This window comes from Pseudophryne corroboree, chromosome 3, assembly GCF_028390025.1.
Source record: "Pseudophryne corroboree isolate aPseCor3 chromosome 3, aPseCor3.hap2, whole genome shotgun sequence".
NCBI classification, from domain to species: domain Eukaryota; kingdom Metazoa; phylum Chordata; class Amphibia; order Anura; family Myobatrachidae; genus Pseudophryne; species Pseudophryne corroboree.
The window spans coordinates 384,589,456-384,610,767 of record NC_086446.1 but is presented as its reverse complement, the minus strand read 5'-3'; the positions used below and the strand labels follow the sequence as shown (position 1 = coordinate 384,610,767).

Below are 21,312 nucleotides of genomic sequence, written 5' to 3'. Positions count from 1 at the left end.
AGAATATCTTGTACACTCCTCCCAATAACTATGCACTTGAAGGGGTTTTATTTGCATGATTCGGACAATATTATGTCATTTTTCAGGTGGTTTCCTGTAGAAAGCACAAAATTATATGGGACATGTATTTTAGGGTGTTGTTGAGATGGGAGTTGCAAGGGTTTTTTCCCCTCAATATTTTTTAAACTTCCTTTAAAACCCTAAATAAATTCACATTACAGGCTTTTCTGTACCCCAAAATAATGTAGAGCACAGGTTCTCAAACTCAGTCCTCAAGAGCCCACACAGTGCATGTTTTCTAGGTCTCCTCGCAGAATTGCAAGTGAAATAATTAGCTCCACCTGTGGACCTTTTAAAATATGTCAGTTAGTAATGAGTATACCTGTGCACCTGCTGGATAACCTGGAAAATATTGGGGAGAATTCAATTGTGATCACACCCCAATTTCTCATCTAAAGTGATGGGAGATCACCGGTGCGATATTCCATTGATCCCCATTATCGTGCTGATCACGCCTATTAGTGTCTGGTTTAGCCACATAAAGCAGTTAAACCGGACTAAACGAATGGGCGCGATCCTGAAAAATGTCGTTTTGCGGCCAAACAGGTCTTCACACATTTCGGCTTGAGCTGAAATGCCAGCACCGGCAGCCTATCGCTCCCGAATAGAACTACAATTTAATAGCTCTGTTGGGCGCCATCTGCTGGATGTCGGCGCAAATTACATTTGATTTCCGCCCTTTTGACAGTTTGGGGTCCTGAAGACCGAGTTTGAGAACTTATGATGTATAGGCTTTAATTAGGTGCTTACTATTACTTTTTCACTGTTAATAAAAATGATTCAAAAAAGCCATATAGCACCTTTTAAGAACATAATACTTTGCTTATGACTACTAATAGCATTCTGTACTGTTATCCAATCTTACTTGTCACATTTCTGGCATTCAGGATGGTTTCCCCACTTTTTCATGCACTTCCCTCAGGTTGTACACTGTAGAATTACCGCTTGACATTCCTCAGGTGCTTCAAATAGACTTTTATGGTTGAATTGTGTGACATGCTGCAGGAGCACACTTGATCAATGAAAATAACCTGCAGTGTGCTCTGTAATGTAACCTGTGACTTCCGCAGACTGAACTTGCAGCTACTTGAATCATCACCCTTAGTGTCCTTGTACTGTATGTTGCTACTTGGGAATAACAGACTTCATTCTTTTGTTTATTGCTTATTCCAGGTGGCTACATTCTCATTGGTGCTGATGATTCCTAGAGGCTGCATTTTCATTGATACAGCTGTCTCTCTCATTGGTGTCACTTCTTTTTGGCTGCCTTAAGATTGGTGTCGCTGGCTCCTAATGAATTGTCAAGTTTCAATCTCTGGGGTGTCGCTGGCTCCTAATGTCTGTATTGCCATTGGTGTTGCTGGTACGGTACCTAGTGGCTGCATTATCATCGGTGTTGCTGGCTTCCAGTGAATTAAAGGGCTTCAGTAACATGACCATTGTTGGTTCCTAATGGTTGCATTGTCACTGCTGCTTCTGTCTCATATTGGCTGCATTATCATTGGAGTTGCTGGCTACTAGAGGCTGCATTGTCCTTTGTGTTGCTGCTTACTATTTGCTGCATTGTAATTTGTGTTGCTGGCTTTTAAAGACTTGACAGGTTTCATTCTAAATTTTGGCTTGACCCACAGAATGGCTCCATGTATAGTTGTTAACATTTTTAATGAACCCAACAACCCTTTTGCGTTTTTTTTTTTCATTGGAAGTAAATTCTCTTTTAAACCTTTTAAGATTTTGCAGCAAGATTACCTGATAAGAATATAGCAGGTAAGCTGGTAGTCTACATTTGATGGGAGTAGCAAGGGCTATTTTGCATCTTATCCAGTGTTTCTTGTGTTTGGCATGTGTTGTATAAGTGGTCCTCTTTCTTCACCAGGTCAGCAATTATGTTTAAAAATTGTTCAGAAATAATGCCTGGAGCTGCCCCATTTGTTGGCAGCCCTAGCTAGCCATGTGCATAGCTTGTAGAGTAAGTTTTATTTTTCCTAATGGATTTCATGTGTATGTAGTCTAATTGCATTCCTTCCTGGAATGTTCGTTCTCCCTGTTATATAAATAAGGATCATATGCTGTGTTAGGGCTTGCGGGTACTCCTCCATGTTGCAGCAGAGATTTTTTTCCCCTAAACTTTTTTTTCTTATTTGTGTAGCTAAGCCAGACAAATCTTTCAGTGGGCAAAATATACACCCTCCATGCAGAGTTCTCAAGACACATGAACATTTATTTTGCTGCTTCTGTTCTAAATAGTTGTTGGAGCTGCCGAGTTTTTTTGCCTCACTGATTTAAAGGGCTACTGGGCACATAAACGTTCCCATAGATTTACATAACTTGATATGCTATATTTACATTTGCTCTGTAGAAAAGTTAAAGAAATTTTAGTATCATCCATAAGATACCTATATGTACAGTACCATGTTTCTGCTGCTCATATATGTTGTTCTAGATTTAACTGGCTGCAAAACTCATTGAAGGAGCAAATGTGTCCGTACACTGTGCAGTTATCATCCCGATCAGTCAATTATCAGCTGATCAAGCAGATAATTGCATGTCGGTGACCGAGCAGCAAGTAATCGCTCTATCGGTCGTGAAAAGTTCTACAGCATGTCTGACAAATGTAATAATTGATGCTCATCTTCAGATGTGACAGTAGTCATAGCAGACAGAGACCAATTTTCTGGTTAACCCCCCGGTGGGCCCCACTGACTGGGGCCCCACCTCCTCCTCTAGAATTCAGGTTCCAGACTGTGCACCTGAATTATACATTACACATATGTTACCTTATACAGCACAGGATTATAGTGTGCTCACTACAGTGCATTGCTGTTAATAGTCTGGTATATTATCATGCATGCACTAGCAGTATTCACTCTCTCTATCTATCTATCTATCTATCTATCTATCTATCTATATATATATATATATATATATATATATATATATTTATTTTGTGGCAGTCCAGTCCTGATGCCACCCTGGGTGTTTGCAGGACTGGGCACAACAGTTCGGGTTCCAGGGTTAAGGTGACCTGGGTTTAGGCATACCTCCCAACATGACCCTCTCCAGGAGGGACAGAATGCTCTGCTCCTGGACTTCCCTCTTAATTTATGATTGCCCTCACCTGTTCTGAAACACCTTTCTTATCTATTAACCTGTTCAACACAGGTGCCAGCAATCATAAATTAAGAGAGAAGTCCAGGAGCAGAGCATTGTGTCCCTCCTGGAGAGGGTCATGTTGGGAGGTATGGTTTAGGACTGGACCAAGAGGCAGCCCCAGGGAGGTTTTGGGACACAGCAGGTTGTCTCTTTAATGTTGTGTTGTGATTATCTGGCAGTTGGAAATTATATTATTGTATTCATTGCTGTTGATACACAGAAATATCCTGCAATTTCATACATGAGATCCCATCCATGCAGCTCCGGTCCAGGTATTGTAACAAGCGCTCCCAACAATCAGGCACACCTGTGTCTCACTTTTATAAAGCTTGTTAGGGCAAGGGCTCAGGGCTCCTGATGCCAACAAGTGGCCAGGCGATGGAGAGCGGGCCAGTGGGTTAGAGACAGGGAGCCTGAGATTGTGTACATGTGTGTGTGTGTGTGTGTGTGTGTGTGTGTATATATATATATATAGATATAGATATAGATATATATATATATATATATATATATATATATATATATATTAGAAAATGAAGTATAAAAAGCGCCTGGTAGTGTTGGTGACTCACTCCTCGTGAAAAAAATTGTGATAATAAAACAGATAAATTATAGTAAACTTAGCTGCGGGTATTTCTGGTAGATGACTCTTATAGACAGCACATGTAAAGGAGAGATAAAATAGACATAGTGTGTACTGTTTTTAAAAAACCACAGGTGTTTTTCTGTATATATAACATACAATTTATAGGAACTATGCAGGTTCCAATTTTAAAGGAGAAACTATGTTTAGTTAAAAACAATAGTTTAATAGACACACTCCTGCCAGAACATGCAGGTTACACATATAGATAAAATAATACACAAAATCAAAGGACATATATAGCAGCTGGTTCAAAAAAATGCAGGTATTAATCGTACAATGTTAAAAAATATAGCAGGCTTATCTGTCCACAAATCTGGGTATTGGATTAAATTTCATCCATAAATGCAAGTATCAAACGTACAGGATATAAGGTAAAAACATGGCTTATCTGTCCACGGATAGGAAGTCAGAAAGGGGTGGGCATCCAGTCCCTGTCCCAACGCGTTTCGTCCTAGAATGAGGACTTCTTCCTTCGTTTCTCCTTTAAAATTGGAACCTGCATAGTTCCTATAAATTGTATGTTATATATACAGAAAAACACCTGTGGTTTTTTAAAAACAGTACACACTATGTCTATTTTATCTCTCCTTTACATGTGCTGTCTATAAGAGTCATCTACCAGAAATACCCGCAGCTAAGTTTACTATAATTTATCTGTTTTATTATCACAATTTTTTTCACGAGGAGTGAGTCACCAACACTACCAGGCGCTTTTTATACTTCATTTTCTAATATTTAGCTCTATACTGTTTAAAAGCTGCCACTTACGTATATGTGAGGTGTGTTAGGTGTGACTATATAGTCATTTTATCCCTTTGCTTATAGGGGTCTTACTGAATACACCTAGGCGCTATTCTCCACTTTTTCACATATATATATATATATATATATATATAGATATATATATAGATAGATATATATAGATCCCACACAATGGAGGCACTCGGCGAAAAAAATAACTGACACCACCACAGCCGGTACCGGCTGTGGTGGTGTCAGTTATTTTTTTCGCCGAGTGCCTCCATTGTGTGGGATCCATATACTCGTTTGAGAGGTTGTGCACCGGACCTGTTGAAAGCTTCTAAGCGTGAGTGCCAGACATATTGTGCATTATATATATATATATATATATATATATATATATATATATATATATATATATATATATATATATCTCTCAAAGTGGCCCAGACTGTGCATTATCTAATGCAGTGGTTCTCAAACTGTGTGCCGTGGGTTGCTTCATGACACTTGCAGGGGTGCCCTGGGTTGGTGATCCAGGACCAATTAAAATGGTTTATGGTTAATGCATACTTCCCAAGTGTCCAGATTTTCGCGGGACAGTCACTTTTTGGGGGACTTTCCCGCTGTCCCACCCGCAGGCAGTAGGGTCCCGCTTTGGTGGGGCAGTTGGGAGGCTCCTGTCACTGCTGCTCTGCTTAGCATGCGCACAGCATCTATTCACATGAGACAGAGGGAGAGGGGACATGCCAGCAGCTCATAGAGCGCTGGGCATGCCCACTCAGTGACGGAAATGGGGGCGTGGCTCACGATTGTGGGCCCTCGCGTGAAGCCACGCCCTTTCCCCATAGGTAACACCCCCTTTTTTGGATGGCCGCACGCTGCGCGCGCAGGTGTCCCTCTACCTCACTTTAAAAAGTTGGGTGGTATGTTAATTAAATAGGAAGAACCAGCATTGGTATCTGTCAATCATAACATACCTGTATGTGGACAAACAGAAGCAAATCTTGTTCCTCACCACACAATTGAACTTAAGGATGACCTTATAAACACAATTTACTTACTTTAATATTTTTTTCTAAATTTCTCAATAAAGAACTTTTGGCCTAGGGGTGCCGTGAAAAGAATCTGATACTCTAAGGCGCCGTGACTCACTCACACACAGCCGGCGCCACTCCTGGACATCACAGAAATCCCAGCGGTGGTGAGTGAAATCCCGCAAGAGTTTCTGACATCACAGTCTGCAGCAGCAGCTCGGCGGGCGGAGCCGGCCGGCGGCTGCGGCCATGGCCGGCCGTGTGCTGGGGAAATCGGAGACACAGCTGAATCATGCTGTGCTACGATTTCAGTGCCGCTGGATCAGCGGCCGGCTCAAAGCAGGGCTACCAGCAGTGGCTACAGGCACAATGCAGGGGGAGCGGCGGCAGGCACAATGCAGGGGGATATTGTGGGGGCCCCTAATGTGCCCCTGTCGCCCCATTTTGGATCCAGCCATGATGCTGGACGGCCCCCAGCATGTGAGGAGATGGATGCAGATCTGGATGCGTATGCAGAGATCTGCTTCCGTCTCTGAATAAGGTCCAATGACTGGTACGGCAGTTGGTGCAATATCAGTGGGTAGCACAGCTTTCCATTCGCAGACACACAAACCCCCACGTTCGCCTATCTCAGTGGTAGCCAAATCTGGTCCTCGAGAGCTACCTACAGTTCACGTTTTCCAGCTCACCTAGCAGGTGCACAGGTGCTGTCATTACTAACTGACACATTCTAAAAGATCCACAGATGGATTCTGTGAGGAGACCTGGAAAATGTTAACTGTTGGTAGCTCTTGAGGACCAGGGTTGGCTACCCCTGGCCTATCTCATAGGTAGTAAGTCAGACTTCTGCCTGCAAGTACAGCAACTTTGCGTCTGACTTAGAATGAAGCCCACATTCTGTCCAGCTCTATGTGAATCCATAAGCGGTGGTGGTCAAATGAAACCAAGGGTGTTTAGACTACTATGATAATGAAGAAAATACAGAATCTATAATGGTCACCTGTGATTTTCCAATGTACTGCTCTAGTTCTTCACCTGATAATCAGTTTATAACTCGACATGTCAACTATTAAAGCAACTTTCTCCAACTACAAGCTTTATTCAGGTTGACACTTTTTGTGACCAAGGGGGAGGTTGTGGAGAGAGATAAAGTATCAACCAATCAGCAGTCATTATTTCTTTCTTTCAAACTACCTGTAGAGTGGAATAACAGGATCTGATTGGTTGGTACTTTATTTCTGTCCACTGTATCTCTTTCCAAGTTTTGATAAATCTCCCCCCTTGTTACTTAGGGGTCTATTTACTAAGCCTTAGATGGAGATAAAGTGGACGGAGATAAAGTACCAGCCAATCAGCTCCTAACTGACATGCCACAGTCTGGGTTTGAAAAATGACAGGAGCTGATTGGCTGGCACTTTATCTCCGTCCACTTTATCTCCATCTAAGGCTTAGTAAATAGACCTCTAAATCCCTTCTGTCAGCACATTCACTGGCAGCATAGCCGTATTACAGATACATGTTCAGCCTCTCAGTGACACATCACAGAACTGGAAGGACGGCATAGTAGTGAGAGAATGTCAAACTCAGGCTGATGCCTTATAGCCATAAACAGGAGCTATTTGGGCTGCACTGTTTCGAGGGAAGTTGGTAGTTGTAGTAAAGGTTATTCTCAATGGTAAAAAGCAAAAAAAAAAAAAAAACACTTAAAGGTAGCTAATACTCTCCCCACTACAACTAATTCATGCAAGAATCAGACTCACAATGAACAGGATAAGAAGGTATTTTTGTAGCACTTACATATTACTTGGTGCTTTACAGAGAAAAATAATCATTCCCTGCACCAGTGGCGTTTACAATCCTATCCCACACACAATTTCTCTTCCCTACCACACACATGGGTTCATTTAGTCAGAAGCCTATTAACCGGGATCAGTATGAAAAACCCCGGCCGTCTGTATACCATCAGCGGGATTCCGGCCACCGGTATGCCGGCAGCGCTCGCCACACTGGTTATATTCTCCCTCTGTGGGTGTCGTGGACACCCATAGAGGGAGAAAAGTCTGTGGCACCCAGGATTCTGGCGGCAGTATTTCACCACTTGTCGGGATTCCGGCGTCGGCATTGTGACGTCTGGGTATTGTAACCGCATGCCTATTAACCTACCAGTATGTCTTTGGAACCGTAGCTTCTGAGAAAATCCACATCAACATGGGACGAACATACAGCCTCCCGGTTGGAACGCCACAAGGTCTAGATCCGGCCCTGACAACACCATGACCCGGGTAGACCCGGAAATAACCCGAGTCATTTGTTCGGTGTTCAGTGGAAAAGGAGCATTACTTTCCATCATTTCTGGTGGTCAGGATAAAAGTCCTGACTATTTTTATTGAATTGGGGATTTTCCACCTAAATTGTGAATGTTTTGGATGTTGGTATATGTTTGTTTGGATATCTGTATAAGGAGCAGGTGGGAGTAGATGACAGGTCCGCTTTGCGAACCCCAGATTATTACCTTCAAAAATAGGTTAAACTTGAAATGTATGTTGTGTATGAGCAGATTTATGGCCCTTGTGAGGTAAGTCTGTGCTTTAGTATGGAGGGAACACATACAATAAAAAAAAGAAATTCCCTCAGCATGTGTAGTAAGAATAGATTAGAAAAAGGCCCATCTGTCTTTAGTGCAATTCAGGCTCTGTGTACCAGAACACTGGTGTCTGGAGGGATGTTTACTTGCATCTTACCCATCTGGTGAATACTGTAAAGCTATGTTCAGAGGACACTGATACTCCATGGACTTCTCAGAACTATCAAACTTTTAATATCTAGTTATGTTTGAAGTACAATTAGTTAATGCAAACATGGAATTGTGTTTGCAATGGCCATGCCATGTGTTGGGTCCGTTTGGTCACAACAGACTCCTGCTGCACTCTAATCATTCTCTTTTGTTATGTATACTATTAATGGTATGGACACATGATCTGTCCAAGCTCTGTCTAGTGAACAGAACATCAACAGCAAAGTAATAACTATACTCTTTGGTGGGAACTTGTTACCCAGAGAATTAAGCAGTGTGACACACCCCCAAAGAGAGGTGAGCATGCCCCAATGATAACTGAGCTCAGATGGGTGTTGTAAAGCCTCTGCGCTTACTTCATCATGTGTCATGTGAACATATGCAGATTTATCAATCATTAATAGAATTTTTTTTAAAAACTTGTTAAAGATAGAATTACCAATTTGCTGCTTATAACCTGCCAATGTGGTTTATGGAAATAATACCTTTGTTTTTCTGTCATGGAAATGCTTCTTTAAGATATAGGTCTTCGGGAGAAGGGAGCTATGGGGAATATTTACGAAATTAGGACTTTTCAAAACCTTGGCTGCATGTTTCTTTTTGTTATATTGGTAAAAACAGAATGGTGTCAGGGATCAATGGGGCAGATGTATTAACCTGGAGAAGGCATAAGGAAGTGATAAACCAGTGATAAACGCACCAGCCAATCAGCTCCTAACTGTTAATTTACATATTGGAGCTGATTGGCTGGTGCATTTATCACTGGTTTATCACTTCCTTATGCCTTCTCCAGGTTAATACATCTGTCCCATTGATCTCTGTGGGAAGATGACTAGGCAGTGTGTTTATAGGAGTAGGTGAAAAATAACAAATGGGGCCCACATGTTTGTGATTAATTGCAACAATTCCCATTTTGCCGATGACTGGGTCGGGTCATCAGCAAAGACCAACATGTTGGAAATACACTCTTATTTGTCGATCCCAACCCAATTATTGTAATCAGCGAGTCAGGATTTTTAACATGCAAGATTTTGCAGATCTGTACAAAATCGAGGCTCATCAGTCCGTGATTCTCCATCGGCATAACAGGATATAAATGCAGATGCCAATCACAGCTGATTTCTAATACCGATATTTTTGCATGTTGAATGATAGACGGATGCTACCATTCCTGGATACAAATTATTATGGCCAATACAATAAAGGCTCATTTGTCCTGAGACCATACTCTTTTTTTTTTTTTTTCAGACTGGCCACAATTATTTCCACGATTGGAGGGTATGTGCAAATGTGTCCTCATGCATCTAGCCTCAATACAACACGCAGTGTGAGATGCCTGGCGCGGGTGAGCAACAAGGTCCCGTGCAACTGTGCCAGGGTTGGGTGTCCTTTTTTGCCGAAAATGCATCTTTGTTGCAACATGATTAATTTGATATGCAACACTTGTATATTGTGTTTATATATGGAGCACAACAGAACTTGTTTTGGAAAAAGCTACGGCTGCTACATTGTAACACTTTGTATACAGATTCAGAAACTCCATTACACACAGATACACAAGTGTCAAATATCAAATTAATTGGCACAGACTCCTTGTGCGTCCTAGTCGTATCGCATTGTGAATAAGTGGTATTTTCTGCAAAAAAGACACCCAACGCTAGCAGAGTCTCACCCATACTTGCCTACTCTCCTGGTTCGGCAACGCTAGCAGAGTCTCACGCATACTTGCCTACTCTCCTGGTTCGGCAACGCTAGCAGAGTCTCACGCATACTTGCCTACCCTCCTGGTTTGGCCGGGAGGCTTCTGAAAACCAGGTGACCCTCCCAGCTCTCCCGACATTTCTGCACAAGCCCGGATCCGGCCACCCACTTTGTGAGTAAAGTGGGCAGTACGGGCGGCCGATTATGTGATTCTTGCTGACTCGCCTCATCCTGGCTACACCCCCAGCTATATGATGCCGGTTATCTTGCCATTATATAGCGGGACTTTGGGTATGATGACATGTCTCGGCCACCACGACCCCGTAGTGGCCACTCGCCTCCATCCTCACCCCCTGTGACATGTCACCACCTACATTCCCCCCCCCCCTTCCCGCTACGGCTGATCCGTCATGGCTGCTCTCTCCAGGACAGAGCAGCCTGGAGGTCGGCAAGTTTGGTCTCATGGAACCTAACGTACCCAGAGGGGCTAATTGGCGTGACTGCAGCAGTGATGTATGAGGACACATCTGTATACTGTATGCTGGTTGTTAATCGTACTTCCAAAGCTGATCTTATACACTGTTCAATTGAAATGGTGTTGGAGTTGTCTGTTTCATAAATTAATAATTATATACCACAGAGATACCGCACTTTTAAGCTTGCTAATCTTTATCTATGCCTTTACTCAGTTGGGGATATGTAAAAACAGGTGCACAGGGGAAAACATGCATTTATATTAAACACTAAAAGAAAATGATATTATTAACAGCATTCTTCATGAATGTCTCCTGGTGTGTCTAGAAGAGCTATTTCTGCAGTGGTCATGATACTGTATGATACTGTGCTGGAGGGATTGTTAAAAACAGCTACAATTATCTGCCAGACATGGAAAGAAAGAAATGTGCAGAGTAAATAGACGGTTATCTGTGCTGGACATTTGTAGAGTCAGATTCAGTATTGCTCTTTAAGATGGTTTGGAATGGAAAAACTGTGAAACAGTGTCTGTTGGAATGCAAGAATGAGAATTTTGAATTAAATAGGACCCATTGTTTCTTGATGAAATTATTCAAAACAGGTGTAGGGAGGGGACCGCGTGCCAGAGAATCAACATTTTCCTCTTTTTTTTGTGTCTGTCAGGATTTGTGCTGTGTATGGAGAGAGTCGCAGTGTCTCACGGCCGCCACCTGGTTCACTCTGCACAAGGTAAGTCTCAGCCACTGGCTAATGTTTGTCTGATGAAATGGCAGCATTGTGTATTTCTGTAGAAAATATATCTTATTCACAAAAGGAATTCATTCCTACTGTTAAATTGTTAGTCTGGAGTGTTCAGTATTTTTATATTATGTATCTTACAATGCGTATTTTAGCGTGTGTTTGTGTTTTTTGTTAGAATGCTTTTAGTTGTCTAACTGGAAAACAGGAGGCCTGGTTTGGCCCTTCAAATGCTCTTTTGCTGCTTGAAAGTACTGCTGCCTTTCATGTAATTCAATTTAAAACCTGAAAAGCAAAAATAAATAAATAAATGTAATGCAGGTTACACGCAATATAAACCTGGTGGCTGGTTCACAACCCAGATTTGCCACACGTATAATTGGCCAGTGTAGATGTATGTGGTTGGTGGAAATTGCATCAATGCCATCCACTTATTATGCAAGAAATGTTTGTTATACAGGAAGTGCCTTTGCAGCCATTGTTCAGCATGACTGCAGCTAGTAGAGACATACTTCTGCAGCTCTTAGATCACTGTACAACACAGTTGCCGGCATTCCTGCTGCCCCCTCCAGGCACAATGTGGGACATTGCGGGGGTGTAGTTTGTTAAAGGGGTTGGTGCGTGGTTGCACAGACATGTCATCAAGACCACACTCACTGCTATACAATGCCAATATTACTGGCATTTACTCAGTATGTGGGCGGCTGCAAGGCAGTTGCGGTCACGCTGCGGGCAACTTGCCCACTTTTCCTGGTGGCCGGTAGTGCCGCACGATTTTTGACCAGTCCTGTAGAGTAGCCAAGTATGCTTTACAGCCAGCTTGGACAAAAAAATTATGGTTAGGCTCTTGGGTTCAGCAGCCTATCTTGTTAGGGCTTGTTAAGAGATCATCTCTGGTTATCTTTGAGTGATTATGGTCTTGGTGGTTATTTTGTGCAAGTTGGCCGATGTTTTAGCGTCTGTCCAGCATGATGGGAAAAATAAATCATTAAATGGTGAAGGTTTTGTTTAGTGACATGGGAATTTCAAGCACCTGCATGTTTTTGCTTGAAGAACCGAATATTTACACTATTTTGCTAGCAATTTTGCCTTGCATTCCCTCCTCTCACAGGTACATAGTGGGACTCATGTAGAGTTTGACTGGCCCACAGGAGCGTAGGGGAACCCCCCCACACACACACACACACACACACACACACACACACACACACACACACACACACACACACACACACCAGTGGCCCCACTGCCTGGGCACCCACCTCCTCCTCTAGTGATCAGGTTCTAAACTGTGCAGTTGAATTAACCATTATACTTATGTTACCTAGACTGTGGTGTATTTCCTACAGTGAATTGCTGTTATTAATCTGGTGCATTATCATACAAGCACTAGCAGTGTTTACTATTTGTTTCTCAAGGGGCCTAGACCATGCACTCTCTAATGGTTAGCCAAGCCTCTGTGGCAGCTGACCACACCCCCTCTGGAGACTGGACACACCCCTAAGCATGGGCCCCTACCACTACAATCCCCTAGTGGGCCCTTCATGCCCCAGTCTGACACTGGTGTCATTGAGAGTTGGACATAAACAAGTTTTTTCACACTGTGCCTACTAACCAAATCAACATTCACATGCTGATGCATGCTGACAAAGCACTTACGACTTAGGTGGCCAAGACGAGTGTGGGAATGGGCACATAGATGTATGTTCATGCAAAATGCTTCACATACTGCATGCCAAAAAGACATGCATTTTGTAGGTAAATCACTTGCCGGTGTTCAAAACCGGATGTAGTTAGTAAGTTGATCACGATGACCTGTTGCCACACCTGATTGGTTGAATGCCTCTAAATCCCTTCCAGTTATGCTAATACTCTCATACTGATTATAATGATGTAATCTATTTGTAGGTTTACAGTGCAATGAGTGATCAGTTTGCAGTAATGAAGCATGCCTCCTAGTCACTTTATAAAAGGGAAGGCTAATGATATATTATCTGCTTTTAAATAATTAGTTGTGAGTCTTGTTTCAATTTTCTGTCTACATGCTTTCTTTTTTTTTTTTACATATGAATGACACTGAATGACACTATCTGGCCATGTACTGTAATAGGTATGCATTGTGTTATTTTCTGTCCATCGCTTTGAAGCCACACATAATAGACTATTTCATTAACTTTTTTTTAACTTTTTTAGTCGATGCACTTTTTCAGATAATCATTATCAAAAATTTCAGTTTGAATTTGGAAAGTTTTTCCTTACAAAGCCTATTGTGTTGTACATCATAGGAGAGGGCATACAAACACCTTAAAATTAGCCCACTCCCACCCCTCTAGCTTAATTAGGAGAGCTGCTATGGCGATTTTAAAAGATTACATAGCCATAATTTGGAAACGGTATGAGATATTTAAAAAAAAAAAAAATAGTATTTTTCTTAGACTACATACAGTATATATACTCTCCATACACCAAATGTGAACAAAATCTGAGCTGGTGAGGTAACAATTTTTTACAAAAAGTGTGTTGATTTGACACAAAATTACTCAATTGCAAGATCTATCTGCAAAACAGATTTACGTTATGTTCAACCGTGATTCATGCCCTTTGTTATTCACCTTAATTTGCTAAATAGCTTTACACTTATTAGTGTTTGTGTCTATTATTACACTGCTTGACCTCACAGCATAAATTTGCACCATTGACCACCCCCTCCTCAACCAAACCCTCCAGTACATTGGGCTGCGTCACTCAACACTCCTGGTTCAACTCTTATGTCCAACTGCTTCTCCTCTGTAACTACAGCTACATCTAGCCTCAATACTCCACACAGCACAAGATGCCTGTCGTGAGTGAGCCACCAGGTCCTGTGCAACTCTGCTAACATTGGGTGTCTTTTTTTTAACGCAGTGCGACCAGGACACATGAGGTGGCTGTGCTAATTAAGTTGATATGGCACTTGTATATTGTGTGTGACTGAGTCTGTACACTGGGCAGAACAGATCTTGAATTGGGAAAAAAAACTATGGCTGCTACATTGTAGCACTTCGTATACAGATTCAGAGTCTCGGTTAGACACAGATATACAAGTGTCATATATCAAATTAATCCGCACAGTCTCCTTGTGCGTCCTAGTCGCATTGCGTTGTGACAAAGGCACATTTTCTGCAATAAAAAATATGCCTGACACTAGAATATTTTTACGCGACCTGGCATGCCAAGAAGGGCTGTTCAGCGTGACTGCAGCAAAGATGAATGAGGACATCTGTACACCCACCTCACCTCTGCTTCCCCTTCTCATAATGGTCCCCCAGTGTTCTGTTGCCCTTCTCTTCTGACTCTACACAATTTCAGGGATGTGCGGTGAAGTTAATGGCTCAGGAGGCACTGGCTAGCACCAGAGCCAGATTTACATGCAATATATGAGCCAAACGGTACATCTGGGCATTATACACAGGTGCATCAGTGTAAACTCCTGGAAATTTGGTGAGTTTTGATCTGAGAAGTGCAGAAAAGGTCAGCACGTGAGGCACTGCCTCACCTGCCATAGACTTTTTACTCCAGCGTTTTGGCTATAAAAGTGATTAGAATAATGCAAAGAAGATATTTCACACATATTCTTTGTATTTTTCATGTACTTTATACAGTCAAAACTTCAACACTACCGTTAGTATGACAGGAAAGGCTCTGCCTCACCTGCCCCACCCCACCACACATCACTGCTCTGCATGTGAAATATCTAGGTGTCATCCTTGACTTTGGCTACTAAAATTCTAATTCATGCGCTGATCATTTTCTTCGTTGTTTGGTTACTGTGACCTCTCCTCTGGTCTTCATTATTATAACGCCTAGAAAGAAAGGTATGTGCTGCGCTCAACCTGGTGTGTTTTGTTTGTTTTGTCTCTTTTTTTTTTGTAACAAATTAATGATGCATAAAATGGAAATAAAGATACAAAATGTTTTACTTCATTGCAAAGGTATAAAATGCATACATACCCTGCACGGTATATTTTCGTATGCAGGGGAGAGGGGAGAAAAACAAAGGAACAGTGAATAATTATAGGGATATAGGGAGAGGTTTGGAATAATATATGAACAATGAGTACACAAATTGAAACAATAAATATGTTGATGTGTTACAAACGGAGGGAAAGATTTCTTGTGGGTCCAAAAATAAGTCTATTTCCTGATGTGATTAATGGTATACCGTCCAAAGAATACATTGCTGATGGCATCCACATTCTAGAAGGTAAATGATGTTTTTACTGTTACGGTTGATTTAAATACTGTGACTGGTTTCGTGCTATATATATGTAAAAACCAACGAGCATATAGCACGAAACCAGTCACAGAATTTCAATCAACTGTAACTGGTAAGGACTATAAAATTTAAAAATAATTAAAAATAACATTACATGCAACAGTAAAAACATCATATACCTTCTAAAATGTGGATGCCATCAGCAATAAGTAGGAAGGACAACAAGAAAACTAAAAACACGAATAAATGAACACATAAGGAATATAAAGAAGGGATTTGAGGATCACAAACTCTCGAGACACTTCAAGGAATGCCACAACTGCAACTCAAGTTCATTAACATTTGTAGGAATACAGCAAGTCAAATCAGGATGGAGAGGAGGAGACTCCACGCTGAAAATAAACAAACTGGAATTACACTGGATATATGAACTGAAGACACTAGTTCCAAGAGGTTTAAATTTGGACAATGAGATGAAATCCATTATATGCAAAAAATAAGTAGAAATAATACAAGAGAAACCAACAATAGACGCATTTCACACAGGATGCACATTTGGATCGCACAGATATGAACTAGTTTTGTCATATTCAGAACCGATGTTATGATGTTATGGGAAGTCATAATAAGAAATGACAGCACAATACGATTACAATATTCTGTTTAACAAACAAATATTTCACAACTTATAACACCACCATCACCAAGAAGACTTTCCGACACTCCTAATACACCCAGTAATATTTACATCCACACTCAACTCATGTCAACCTCTAATATTCTTGATGTCATTATTCTTGATTAGGTCTTATAAGTCATTACAATCTATCCGTTTTCATTACTTTAGCATATATCTATATATTCATACCTATCTATACCTTTTTATACCTTTTTATTCCCTTCGTTCTTTCTATCCATACAGTATTACAGCAATTTCATTACTTATTTTTATCTTTTATTATTATTTTTATCATCTAGTAAATGCTACTCATTTTTATGTAGTTTATACTACTGCTACATCACCTCAATTACCCCACATAAGGGAAGACCTGCTCAGCATAACCAAACACAAATTTATAAAACGAAATTGGGGCAATGAGACACACAGATAGAATTGCCAAGTCCACAAATTACAAAAGCAAGGTCAAGACTCCCATTAATTGATATGCCGCACATCAGCAGAAGTAAAGGAACGGCTCTCAGTAATTGACAAGCCACTCACCCAATCAGAAATCACAAGCACTGAGTCCACAACGAATCAAACAATACCGGACACTAGAAGTAAGAAGCAGTAGAACACCCACCACTCACAACTCCCAGAAGAAGTCCCTTATCGGTTGAAACGCGTTGGAGGAGAAAATCAATGCTACACAGAGAGAAAATTCAAGATCCGTGCACGGACAATACCAAGGCAAAATGAGCGGCAACACCATCAGAGGAGAACACCCCGACTCTCCGTGAAGCGCCGGAAGGTAAGTCTCCGTAGCTGCAAGGGAAGGCAACAAAAAGCCGGACCATACCACATCCCCTCCCCAGGCTGTGGCTGTCCCCCGTCCGATCTTTGTGTCAAAGTGGACACCCACATCGTGAGTGCCCCCAGGACGGCGGAACGGGCAGGTGGACCAGCAAGTCCGGAGCACTGAAGCACCCGGGGAAGAAGAGGATCACACCGGCTCTTTACCGCTATCCAGACACGAACCGCATTCAGGTATCAAAGAGACATTAAATCATTCTATCTACAGTGAGTGAGAGGGACGCCGCCTCCCACATCTTTTGCTATATACTCAAATTGCCTTTCTCTGGCTGGGTCCACAGGTTATCCACAGGATAACATTGGGATATTCCGGAGCGACAGCGGAAATGGCACCAAACGGTCACAAGCTTTCTGGCCTCCCAGGATGCATCAGGTCTTCACCATATAATCCTGCCCACTGACTTAGTCAAATCAGTTTTTTGTTTGGTGCGGCAGGAGCCAGACCATGGTCACAGGGCTGCTGTTAATAAAGCAGCCTGAAGTTTTTATTATTTTATTTTTATTGTCTTACTATGTTTTTTTGAGTGACTTTTCTTAATAGCGTCTTAAACGCATACTAGAAAGAGTCGCTCCAACAACTCCCCACCGGGTCGCAACAATGCTTACCTTCGCGGTACAGTGCTGTCTCGACGGGCGTCTGTGTCGGATGTTCTAGCAGGTCCAGCAGACGTAACCAGGCTGTGGCCGGAGCATGGGGAAGAAGGTAAGTCTATGGATTTCCTCTTATTAGGGGTTCTGGACACTGCTACACTGTATTGGTGGAGACTACAAACAGTGTGTTGATGCGCCGAACACACTCTGTTGCAACAGCGCTACGCTCTAGGGATCATAGGCGCCAGGACTAAGTAGAGGCCGTGATCCTTACAGTTTAAGTCAAAAGGGGGAATCAGACGCTCTCCTGGCCACCCCTCCCCCAAGTTCATGACCAGTTTCCGCGCGTCTCTTGTCCATGAACTGAATGACCTCACTTCCGTCTCAGACGCTACCACGAGGGTACTCGGTCGCAGCTTAGACGCTGCGGTTGTGTACACTAGAGATCCCGCCTAGACCGAGTCGCAGGCCTTAGTGTCTGCATACACGTGGAAGCCACTGAGCGTCCGTGTCCGTCAGTGAGCGACACTGTCTTTCATCAGTTATCAGGAGCGGTAGTGTACATCAGTAGCGTCTGAATTAACTCAGCGTCTTGCGAGCGTATTTGTGGATATGGAAGTGTGGTGAGTCTCCCTTTTTCCCACTCTATGGAGGAAGGGCTATACAGTACTAAAAATTCTCTCTACTTGTTAGTATGAATTGTTAATTTTGGTACATATTGCATATGAGACCTGTATATTACTGTGTTCTGCATGTTATGTTTGAAAAAAACCAGTTTAAAACAGAAATGCAATTATCCCACTTACTTGTAAGTTATTATGTTGGTGATTGTATTCTCATATGACAATGTTTAATGCTTTAACATGTGACTGACTGCTAGTATGTGTGCTGACTTTTTTATGTTGTCAGTCCTGTTCTGAGCCTCAATTCAGGTGCACGGTTGTGGTCAGATTGATATCACTTCTATATATCTATATATAGGTGATTTTCAGTCACAAATTGTGTAGTCATAAACAGAATATTACCGTGTCTGTGAGCGGCAAAAGTGATCAGGAGAATTTATCAGACACTCCTACATCCCTAACATGTTTATCTTGTAAAACAGGGTTAATTGACCAATTGGTCACATATGAGGGGTTATGTGCGAACTGTTTTGCTTTTCAGCAAAGTAAAAAACAGGTTTTGGTTCAACAACCAACAGAGCCACCGTGGAGTATGTTCGCACAGACTTTGTCTTCAATAGCAGACAGGTTAACTCCGGCAGCACCACCCCAGGGGATAGGTTACACTATTAACCCATACATGCAGCTCCGTTCCTACAGTTTAGTTCCAGTAGCCTCTACAAGTAACCAAGGGACAGGTAAGACTAAGGGGGTAATTCCAAGTTGATCGCAGCAGGATTTTTGATAGCAACTGGGCAAAACCATGTGCACTGCAGGGGGAGGCAGATATAACATGTGCAGAAAGAGTTAGATTTGGGTGGGTTATATTGTTTCTGTGCAGGGTAATACTGGCTGCTTTATTTTTACACTGCAAATTAGATTGCAGATTGAACACACCACACCCAAATCTAACTCTCTCTGCACATGTTATATCTGCCTCCCCTGCAGTGCACATGGTTTTGCCCAGTTGCTATCAAAAATCCTGCTGCGATCAACTTGGAATTACCCCCTAAGACAGATGCTTCTGTGTTGCAGACTACACAAGATGATACAACAGATGATGATACAGTATATTCAAATACTCCGTATGATGATCAGTCGCAGAGTTTTAGTTCAGAGGATGTATCTGAACTTATTGATGCTGTGAAGGCTGTACTCTCTTTGGAGGACTCAGCCAAAACAGTGTCAAAATCTTTAGCACCTGTGTTTAAACGAACAAAGACAGTTAAAACTGAGTTCCCAGCATCAGATGATCTGACGGAAATGATGGAAGAATCCTGGGCAACGCCCAGTAAAAGGTATAAGAGTCTGAAAAAATGGGGTTCTTATTATCCATTTCCAGCTGCAGATTTTTCGAAAAGAGAAGTTCCCCCGAAAGTAGATGCACATGTACTGCGACTTGGGCATAAATCTTCTTTACCACTGTCATCTACCTCACTAAATGATGTCACAGACAGAAGGGTAGATAGCTTCTTGAAAAATATATTTTCTCTCTCAGGAGCAGTGGTAAGACCGGCTATGGCTTCGGCCTGGATAGCAAAGGCAATGGGCGAATGGATACAGGAACTAGAGAATGGTCTCTCTCCTCCTAATAGGGAGCAAGAGTATAATTTAAGCCGTTTAAGACAATCTGCCCAATACTTGGAAGAAGCGGCAATTGATATGGGTACAATCGCTTCTAAAGCATCAGCCTTGACGGTAGCCGCTCGTAGAGCAATTTGGCTACGCACTTGGAAAGCGGATGCAGAATCCAAGAATGAATTGGAAGCATTACCTTTCATTGGTAATATATTGTTTGGGAAGCGATTGTCAGATATTATAGAATCGAAAGCTGAGTCGAAGAAGGTCAGATTTCCGACTAGTTATAACCCTAAGTCTAGGGGTTCAAAGTTTCGGCCATTTCGATGGCAAGGCAAAGCAAAGGCTAAGGAGGAGTCTAAGCAACCCCAGTTCAAAGCCAGGGGTAGGAAGCAGTGGGCTAGCAGAAAGCCAGCTTCCAAGCCTGAACAGAAACCATCAGCCTGAAGAGACGGGCCTCCACCTGGAGGATTCCAGGGTTGGGGGCCGACTCCTTCGTTTTGCACACATATGGCAACAGTCGACGACAGATGCTTGGGTGCGGAAGGTGGAATCTCGCGGGTATGGGTTCCCATTCAGGAGGCAGCCTCCTCAGAGATTTTTTTGCACCAGCCCGTCTCGTATAGAGTCGAAGGCCAATGCCCTGCAAGAAGCAGTCCAAAAATTACTGCAGTCAGGTGTGATTGTCCCAGTACCTCCATCACAAAGGGGTCAGGGTTTTTACTCCAATCTATTTTTGATTCAGAAACCAAATGGGTCATTCCGACCAATTCTCAATCTCAAAATGTTAAACAAATACATTTGGATTCCAAGGTTCCACATGGAGACATTACGCTCCATAATGTTGGCTATGGAACCAGGAGATTACATGGTATCTCTGGATATACAGGATGCTTACCTACATGTGCCTATAGCACGATCTCATCAGTGTTACCTCAGGTTTGCCATCCTCCAGGAACATTTTCAGTTCCAAGCCTTGCACTTCGGGCTAGCAACAGCACCCAGGGTGTTTACCAAAGTTATGGTGGTGATGGCAGCTTATCTCCGCAAGCAGGGGATAAGAATATTCCCATACCTCGACGACCTGTTAATCCTAGCACATTCGCAGGAGTTACTTTTGAACCCTCTTCAACAGACAGTAGTTTGTTTACAGAGACACGGATGGCTCATAAACTGGGAGAAGTCGTCTCTGAATCTGTCACAGCGGATGGTTCATTTGGGGGCCATATTGGATTCAGGTCTACAGAGTTTTCTTACCAGAGAAAAAGATAGTCAAGGTGCAGGTCATGGCTCAGGAAGCGTTGCACACTCAGACAATGTCAGTCCATGCAGCAATGCGACTGTTGGG

The 21,312-nt window shown here is 42.4% G+C and overlaps 1 protein-coding gene across 6 annotated transcripts in view; it reads left to right on the top strand.

The window, feature by feature from the left end:
• The window catches only part of TANC2 (tetratricopeptide repeat, ankyrin repeat and coiled-coil containing 2), a 1,023,243-nt gene that overhangs the window by 358,800 nt on the left and 643,131 nt on the right, over positions 1-21,312 (top strand). For all 6 annotated transcript variants that reach the window (XM_063960011.1, XM_063960012.1, XM_063960008.1 and 3 more), the window contains one exon: positions 11,270-11,335. The gene's annotated coding sequence lies outside the window, so the exon portion shown is untranslated. The remainder of the gene's footprint in view (positions 1-11,269; positions 11,336-21,312) is intronic.